Below are 7,519 nucleotides of genomic sequence, written 5' to 3'. Positions count from 1 at the left end.
TCACAATACAAACAGTTGAGGGTCCTGCCAAACCCAAAGGTTTTTCGGCGGGTGCTCAGTTACAGATAAAAATGAGTTACAAAAGATAAATAAACTTAGACAAAATAAATAATACACTTCAAGTATTTTAAGTGAAAAATGAAAGAAAACTAATACAAAATGCAAAAATAAAATACGAAATATACATCAGATTTTGATACAGAATTAATAGAAACAGGAAAATAAAAATTTATTAGAAAGGAATGAAATAAAAAGTATTTTCCTGAATATAAATTTAAAAATAGAAAATAAAAGATTTTTTAAAGAATTTTTATAAGATAAAAATAGAAATCTAATAAGTACCGTACCATTTTTAAAATTGTTTACTCAACATGTTTCGGTTATGATGCCATTATCAAGTGATTGGGAAATAAATAAAATGACATTAAAAAAATACTACTATTTATGATCAAAAATAAGAAGCTTGCAATAGTATTTATTTAATGTCATTTTATTCATTTTCCAATCTCTTGATAATAGCATCATATAACCGAAACATGTTGTGAGTAAACAATTTTAAAAAGGATACTTAGATTTTAATTTTATTTTTTTATTAAATTAGATTAATTTAATTTTTAATTCAATAGCATTTCTATTTTTATTCATATTAAAGAGTATCCCTAAGGAGAAAAAACAGTTGGTATTGATATATTTATTGTCACACACAATTACACACCTAAATACAAAAAATTCTGTCACTCCTGTGCTCCTAAACCGCTAATTATATCTATTTTGTTTGATTTTTTAATAAATTTGTTTCAATCCTCTATGGGTAATATTTTGAAGTTTTAATGATTTCGAAATGCATTAGTGGATTGGTATAGATTAATCGGAGAATTACTGTAATGAGAATCTACCACCATTCTCAATTGAAATTTCTCTACAAATTATTCTTTTGAAGTTTTAATCGTTTGGAAGTGATGAGCATATTGGTCTTCTTGTTTTCGAATCATTCATGCGACAATATTGATTCTATATCATGTATCCACTAAATTGAAAATCTTCTTATATCTCTTTCATGCGACAATATTCTATATCCAACCACTAAATTCAAATTCTTCTACAAATTACTCTTTGAAAGTTTTAATTGATTAAAAGGTCATGAATCAAACATTTTGTTCTCCTCGTAGGTATTAATTTATATTGCATATTATTCATATTAATTGGTTGATCGATATTCTACTTCGATCCACTAGATTAAATGTTTCCTACAAATTAATTTTTGAAAGTTGTAGCCTAAAAGGCTAATTTATTTAAAAATAATATGAAAAAATTAATAGGTAAATTTGTTCCCCATTAATCCACCTTTTCACCTTTCTAATATCTATTCATTCGGATTCAATAATCAATTATATTTCTATAAACACGATATTATTGGATTTTCTGTAATCTTACAAGTTGACTGACGGCTATTGTTGTAATATTATTGGACAACAGATCCAACAAATTCAACAGAGAAACAAATTGGAAATAGTAGGCTAGGTACCAAAATATATAAATGCGTGTAAGGTTTGTTAAATTTCCATGTGTAAGGTTTGTTAAATTTCCATGTGTAAGGTTTGTTAAATTCCATGTGTAAGGTATGTGGAATTTGTAGCCTATAATTGTTCATTCATCTTAATTTTATAATATAGTTCTTAATCTTGAATGGTAATTGTGATTTGGAAAAGAATAGGGCTTGTTGGTGGGCTCACTAATTCAAGAGGAATATTAAGTTTATAATTTCAAGAATTTGATGATGAATCAAATAACAAATTTATTTTTGATTCAACAATTCCAGTCTTGGCTCCTCATAAATCATAATGTGAAGACTTTTTTCAAAAATGTACTTTTTTATTCTTCAAATAAATCATTCTTATTAATTTTTAGAGAGATGTACGGTACGCGATGTATTACTTCAATTAATAAAATTTGAAAGTCAACTTACCTTAGAAACATGGTTCACCAAGTAGCTCTGATTGATGCATTTGATGGAGTAATTAATCATGTATAATTTGAAAAGATTTTAACTTTCCAAAATAAAAATGCATTCTTCATTATGAGAATTATTTGGGGAATGATTTTATATTATTTTCACATATATTTTCAAGTGAGAATAATTTTAATTTAAAAATATTCAAGAGAAAATACAAAATGAAAAGCATAAATGTATTTTTCACAGTTCAAATGTTATATGTTATTTGATGTTTCTTTTTCGACAAGAATTTATTAATTTTATAGAAATTGTGAATAGAAAATCTCAAATTGGGGATTGTATAGAGAAATAAATAATCTATGGACATTTTATATAATCATTAACCTAGGTATTTTCTAGTTCATAAGCAAAAGCATTGTACATTAATAATTAATGTGTGTTTTATTTTATAATTTATTTCTAGAATTTTCGAAGCGTACCTATTATGTAGTACTTTATATTTGGTCTAGCTTTCATGTCTTACAAAAAAAGTTATTGAGGATGCATTCACGGTGCCTTACAAGAATAAATAATATGTATATATTTTTTATTACATACTGTAATAATATATAGCCTTACTAGAATAAATATGTATATTTTTTTTAACACATACTGTAATAATATACAGCCTTACTAGAATAAATATGTATATATTTTTCATCGATTACTGTAATAGTTATGCCTTATTAACATACATTTGTAAAAACTATTTTCTATACCTTAAATAAAATAAATCTACAAAATACCTTAAATATAATATATTTATATATCTTAAAATACCTTAAGATGAGCATTTTTTATGAATTTTCAAAAATATATAGCTCTTTAAGATATAGCAAATGTATAATATATTGTTTTTCAGAGAAATGTTGAGAAAATTTTGAAAAATATATTTAATTATGATTATAAAGTACTTTTACCTTTGTATGACTTTTGCCTTATTGGTAGTGTAAGCATTTTAGTGGAAGTTAGCATTCGAATTTGTGGTAAGAACTGTACAAATAAATTATTGAAAATGAAACTTCAGTCTTGAAATGAAACTTAATATACATTTTATTAATCCTACTTCTCAAATAAATGTTGGGGTAAACGCAAATAAATACTTATCAAACAATTGTTGTGATTTTAATATTGTTAGATAGGCTTGTCAATGCCTCTTTATTCACTATATTATTAAACAAACCAATGATACTTTTATGGCTGTATAATAATAATTTCAAATATCTAATCAAAGCTTTCATTGGATATTTGAAATAGTTATTATAGTAGACCCACAGTAATAATACAGTAGGTATTCCAGCAGTTTCTGCAATTTCTAATAGAATCTCAATCTTCAATGATGCTCTTTGAATGAAGCTTTCAAATGAATCATGGGCCAGATTGTAACATAATTATAATGATAGTGATACTGTTTTTGTGAATCATTATATTTATTATGAAACTTTCAAGTGTGGTCAAATTCAATCGATGAATCACCTGATATCTGAGTGTCCACAACACTCATATCATGGAGGGCTGAAGTTCATGCTGCTGGAAAAGAGGCTTGTCAGTGGCTCCACAACTTACTTGAGTCTATTAGTATTAAACATATATTAAGTGTGAAATTATTATTTAACCTTGGCCTATGAATGCATATGCATATACAGAGTGACACAGAATAACGGGAACTTTTAAAAACGCCATAAAACGGGAAAAATGGGAAGGGCAAAAATGATTTTATTCAAACTAATGTAGAGTCCAAGACTTGCCATTTGAAAATAATTGATAACATCTATCACTTTTTGACAATTACGTTTTCAAGATGGCTTCCTCCTGCACGAATACACTCTTGAAATCTGCATGTGTTGAGATTCCTGAACGGTTGCTGCAACATTTCAGCTGAGAAATTGTCAATTTCATTTATTTGAATTGTCTGTTATGATTCAATCACAGTTATTGGTCGAGTTGTGGAAACGTTTGATTTGAGATAGCTCAAAAATCAGAAAATCGCAGCTGGACAGATCATGGGACCAGGAAACGCAGATGTTGCAGCGATCAATGAGGAATCGTCAACACAGATTTCAAGAGTGTATTCGTGCAGGAGGAAGCCATCATAAAGAAGTAATTGTCAAAAAGTGATAGATGTTATTAATAATTCTCAAATGGCAAGTCTTGAACCTCACATTAATTCGAATAAAATCACTTTCGCCCCTCCCACTAATATTTTATGGTGTTTTTAAAAGTTCCCGTTATTCTGTGTCACTCTGTATATATAAACTTCTAAAGTGATTATAGCAACTGATAGACCATAGTGATTATAGTGAAGTGGGCAGTGAAAGATAGCAAATCTATAAGATTTGTATAGAGTGAATAAATAAATGATTATTTCTCTTCAGGTAATATCTGAAAACCCTGTTTCTTGAAAAATATAGGTGAGTCTCTCAAAACAATATATGAATTATAAAGTTATTTGATCCAAGAACAAGATCTACTGCTCTAACTGTAGTGATACATACTTATTTTATTTTATTTATTTAAATATAGTATTGCTATCCAATCATGAGACTAATGAGCAAATTTTATCGAACCTAACCTACTTAATAAAAATAAAATAGAGTGAAACTCTCACCAGAATCTCTTACTGCTAATAATAATATTATGTAGTTAAATTAAATAACTGTACTATAAATCATGATTTTATAGTGTTTCACTCAATCATTGCTCTGCTTTTTCACTTGAAACCACTTGCATTACACTGATTCAAATATGGCTTCCTCCTTTTGAGCCTCTGCACCAATCCTCCGTTGCCTAGCAGCTGGATTGCCTCGACGTTGTTGTGTTGGTGGAGCCGTGCTTCATGACTCTCTGCATACCGCTGAATCCCACAGCAGGATACTTTATTTGACAATAAAATTATTTTCAACTAGCAGGTAACATGTGATCCGCGAGGGTCTAATTAAATACTTGGCCTACTAGAATCTTAAAGAATTTTGAATAGGCCTATAACCATCCTCGGTAAATTAAGAATCTCTATGCAAAATTCCAAGTTAATCAGTCCAGTAGTTCAGACATGATAAAAATGCGTCATTCAGTATTTCTGATCTCGTACATGTATAAGCCAATTCTTTCCTTCATCACATTATAGATTGAAAAATTCTGTGTCGATTTTTTCAATGGAAGGGAGCTAAGCTCCATATTGGATTGCTAGTTGACCGAACTTGATGTGGTCTATGTTTTAATTCAACACGGATTTTCTTTTGTCTGTCTGTATGTAACGCGATTACGGCCAAATGCGTTGAAAGAATTCGATGAGATTTGGCAGGAATATTCCTTTTTCAACTAAGCGTAGATGTATACACAAGGTTTTTTAAAATTTTGCATTTTAAGGATAATATGAAAAGAAAAGCAATTCCTCCATACTCTGATATCACTGAAAAGATAGGATTAATCAGTATCAGTATCAGAATTATTCATAATCAATCAGCTGACAAGTGGATTACACATATGTTCTGGAGAAGCCGTCTCTATTTCTTCAAGGTCTATAGTTCAAATCGAAGACCTTTAAGAGTTATGCATCTTTAAGGTCTTTGGTTTCAATATTTTGTTTTGCAGTCATGGTATTATTATAAGCGTCAGTATCAATATTCTCACATTTGGAAAAAAACTAATTTTATAGGTGATTAAAAATAATAAAATGAACTAAATACGGTAATGCTGAAAAAATTATAATATTTTTGATTTTAAAAAATTAATTTTCATCAGATGGAAAGATTATCACGGAACTGGATGAATTATATCATATGGAATACAAATACAAACGTGAACTGAGTTTTAAACAGGTGACATCAGATACTTGTGGATGAGAAAACTGCGAGAGGTCCACTGTTTACAGAACTACTAGTAACTGACGAATGAATCGTGAAATTTTTAAATCACTGCAACTAAACCTGGAAGGTTTCCTGAAAATTTCAGTTTTCTGTTGTTATTTACAGCAGATTTACAAAAAATAGTGTAACTTAATTCTGAAAAAAATCCTCATAAATCTCACTTGAGCTCAATTCATGAAATCTAAGCGCTTTATTTGAAAATAAAGTTATTTTGTTATAGGGGGAAATAAAATGCTATTTGGTGACTGGAACTTTGGGATGAGTGACTACAGCAGCAGAATGACATTAGTTTCCCATCCTTATCAGAATACTTTGGTTTTAAATCAAATACCTTAAATGGTTATGCATCTTAAAGGTCTTTGGTTTCAATATTTTGTTTTGCAGTCATGGTATTATTATGCGTGCCCACCAGCATCAATATTCTCACATTTAAAAAAACTATAATTTTATAGGTGATTTAGTTTATTTAACTATGTAAACTATGTCATAAGACATAGCAGATAGCTCTATCCTTTTCTAGCAGGCACAACCCGTTTGTTGACTATGAAGAAATAATGAACTAATAAAAACACTTCGCTCACATAAGTTACTTTTTAATGAACTAATAAAAACAATATAAAAATATTGAAGTTTAAATCTTTTTCTTTAAGTTGAAAATGACCTAAGTTAGGAACGAAACTAGTTGTTGAACTATTATAAAGTTTAAAAAAATAAAGGGTACTTAAAGATTTTTATATTGTTTTTATTAATATTTGAACTACTAAAATATTTCATCTCAATTATGAAAATGTATTATCATTATATATAATAAGATATATTTTCTTGACAAACAAAATAAATTTGTGATAGAATTGTTCTTTACAGTACAAACAAGAATTCTGCAGGAGTTTTAACCTCCCAGTTAAAATTATAGATAAGAATTCTTTCCCCACACACAGACCAATAGTCTATCTGGGCAAATATTTATTTCCTGATGAAAGTTTTATCTATGTATTTTGTTGATGGAAATAAAATGGAATTCTTCAATGTTGTTTTCCATCACGAACTGCTTATTATTAAATCACTTTTTGCTTTTGGAAAAAAGACTAGCAGTCAAATATTTTACAATAAATGAGTACATGAGTACAACCAAGAAGATGGAGGAACTGCCGAAAGATCTCGTTGTCCAGTGAGTGATTTATTCATTTATTGTAAAATATTTGACTGCTAGTCGTTTTTTCCAAAAGCAAAGAGTGATTTAATAAAATTGAATTGAAGAATCGAACAATGAATATTATACATAAGATGAAACAGAATAACTTGAATCACAGTTAATAAAACAATATTGAAACTAGAAGTACCCTTCATTATTTAAAATATTACAACGACTAGTTACGACCATAGGTCATTTTCAAGTTGAAATGTGGGAAATAAATAATCACTTGAAAATGGCATAAATGACCGAAGCATGTTGTGATAAAATATTTCAAAAAAAGGGTACTGAGATTTTTATTTTCTTTATATTAAAATAATCAAAGCTTAATATAATAATCTTGAATCACAGCTATCTACTATGGAAGGTGGTGGTGGTAACAAAAATGGCAACTATGTCGTCTTTCAATTCCCACTATTTTTATAACTTGAACAGTAAATTGAGATTCATCTCTCTCTTGTTTAGGGC

This window comes from Nilaparvata lugens, chromosome 13, assembly GCF_014356525.2.
Source record: "Nilaparvata lugens isolate BPH chromosome 13, ASM1435652v1, whole genome shotgun sequence".
In the NCBI taxonomy this organism is placed as follows: domain Eukaryota; kingdom Metazoa; phylum Arthropoda; class Insecta; order Hemiptera; family Delphacidae; genus Nilaparvata; species Nilaparvata lugens.
This window is presented reverse-complemented; position numbering follows the sequence as displayed.